This window comes from Babylonia areolata, chromosome 29 (genome assembly GCF_041734735.1).
Source record: "Babylonia areolata isolate BAREFJ2019XMU chromosome 29, ASM4173473v1, whole genome shotgun sequence".
Taxonomy (NCBI): Eukaryota; Metazoa; Mollusca; class Gastropoda; order Neogastropoda; family Buccinidae; genus Babylonia; species Babylonia areolata.
In genome coordinates this window covers 36,221,648-36,224,147 of record NC_134904.1, presented here as the reverse complement: position 1 = coordinate 36,224,147, position 2,500 = coordinate 36,221,648, and the positions used below count along the sequence as shown (strand labels likewise).

Sequence of the window (2,500 nt, the reverse complement as noted above, 5' to 3'; positions counted from 1 at the left end):
TATTAGTGCACTGAATTCTGATTTCCTTCGTGTATGTGAACGTGTTTTCATATGAAACGCATTGTCAGAACTGTGTTTGAAAAGAAAAGAACCTTCTTTGCACATGGTAAAAAAAAAAAAAAAAAAAATAAAATAAAATAAAAATAAAAGCCTCGTCGCCTGTTACGACTATAGGGACAGTAGATTTCCAATTCCCTCCTCCGTTTTTTTTTATTTTTTTTTTTTTATTTTTTTTTTTACGGCATCAGTCGGCGTGATCAATCTCAAATGAAGAAGTCTCAGAGAGATCCAATCAGCCAGCCTCTCTTGTCAACCATCACTCGTTGACGGCGTCTCCACGGACTAGGGCATGCACTGAGGTCGCTGCAACAGGAACAGGAATTGCACGCCAAGCCCTTAACTGGACACCTACAGGTCGGAGAAAGAGAGGGTGGTCCAAGATAAACTGGCGGCAAACAGTGGAAAGAAAGACTTCAGACTTGTCGACAGACGATGGGGTGACACCAGCAAACAGTGGAGAGAGACTTCAGACTTGTCGACAGACGATGGGGTGACACCAGCAAACAGTGGAGAGAGACCTCAGACTGTCGACAGAAGATGGCAAACAGTGGAAAGAAAGACTTCAGACTTGTCGACAGACGATGGGGTGACACCAGCAAACAGTGGAGAGAGACTTCAGACTTGTCGACAGACGATGGGGTGACACCAGCAAACAGTGGAGAGATGCTTCAGACTTGTCCGCAGACGATGGGGTGACACCAGCAAACAGTGGAGAGAGACTTCAGACTTGTCGACAGACGATGGGGTGACACCAGCAAACAGTGGAGAGAGACTTCAGACTTGTCGACAGACGATAGGGTGACACCAGCAAACAGTGGAGAGAGACTTCAGACTTGTCGACAGACGATGGGGTGACACCAGCAAATAGTGGAGGTAGGCTTCAGACTTGTCGACAGACGATGGGGTGACACCAGCAAACAGTGGAGAGAGACTTCAGACATGTCGACAGACGATGGGGTGACACTAGCAAACAGTGGAAAGAAAGACTTCAGACTTGTCAACAGACGATGGGGTGACACCAGCAAACAGTGGAGAGAGACTGCAGACTTGTCGACAGACGATGGGGTGACACCAGCAAATAGTGGAGAGAGACCTCAGACATGTCGACAGACGATAGGGTGACACTAGCAAACAGTGGAAAGAAAGACTTCAGACTTGTCCACAGACGATGGGGTGACACCAGCAAAGAGTGGAGAGAGACCTCAGACATGTCGACAGAAGATGGCAAACAGTGGAGAGAGACCTCAGACTTGCCGACAGACGATGGGGTGACACTAGCAAACAGTGGAAAGAAAGACTTCAGACTTGTCGACAGACGATGGGGTGACACCAACAAACAGTGGAGAGAGGCTTCAGACTTGTCCGCAGACGATGGGGTGACACCAGCAAACAGTGGAGAGAGACTGCAGACTTGTCAACAGACGATGGGGTGACACCAGCAAACAGTGGAGAGAGGCTTCAGACTTGTCGACAGACGATGGGGTGACACTAGCAAACAGTGGAAAGAAAGACTTCAGACATGTCCACAGACGATAGGGTGACACTAGCAAACAGTGGAAAGAAAGACTTCAGACATGTCGACAGACGATGGGGTGACACCAACAAACAGTGGAGAAAGACCTCAGACATGTCGACAGACGATGGGGTGACACCAACAAACAGTGGAGAGAGACTGCAGACTTGTCGACAGACGATGGGGTGACACTAGCAAACAGTGGAGAGAGACTGCAGACATGTCGACAGACGATGGGGTGACACCAGCAAACAGTGGAGAGAGACTTCAAATATGTCGACAAAAGATGGGGTAACACCAGCACACATTGGAGAGAGACTTCAGACTTGTCGACAGACGACGAGGTAACAAAAAACCGCGTGTAGGTTAATTTTATGTATCGAATAGAAATATTCTTATGTTAGTTTTAAAGAGACAAAAAGAAGACGAAGAAGAAGAACAAGAACAAGAAGCAGAAGAAGAACCAGAAGTAGAAGAAGCAGAAGTAGAAGAAGAAGAAGTAGAAGAAGAAGAACAACAACAACAACCAGAACCAGAACCAGAACAAAAAGAAGAAGAAGAGGAAGTAGAAGAAGAACAAAAAGAAGAAGAACAAGAAGAAGGAGAAGAAGTAGTAGCAGAAGAAGAAGAACAACAAGAACAAGAACAAGAAGAACCAGAAGAAGAAGATGAAGAAGAAGAACAAGAAGAAGAACAAGAAGGAGAAGAACAACAAGAACAAGAAGAACCGGAAGAAAAAGAAGTAGAAGAAGAAGAACAACAACAACAAGAAGAAGAAGAACCAGAAGAAGAAGAAGAAGAAGTAGAAGAAGAAGAAGAAGAAGTAGAAGAAGAAGGAGAAGGAGAAGAAGAAGAACAAGAAGAAGAAGAAGAACAACAACAACAACAACAACAAAAACAACAACAACAACAAAAACAACAAAAAGA

The 2,500-nt window shown here is 45.2% G+C and overlaps 1 protein-coding gene across 2 annotated transcripts in view; it reads right to left on the bottom strand.

Moving 5' to 3' along the window:
* Positions 1-2,500, bottom strand: part of LOC143274762 (vitamin K epoxide reductase complex subunit 1-like protein 1) — an 8,132-nt gene that overhangs the window by 807 nt on the left and 4,825 nt on the right. The window lies entirely within an intron of this gene.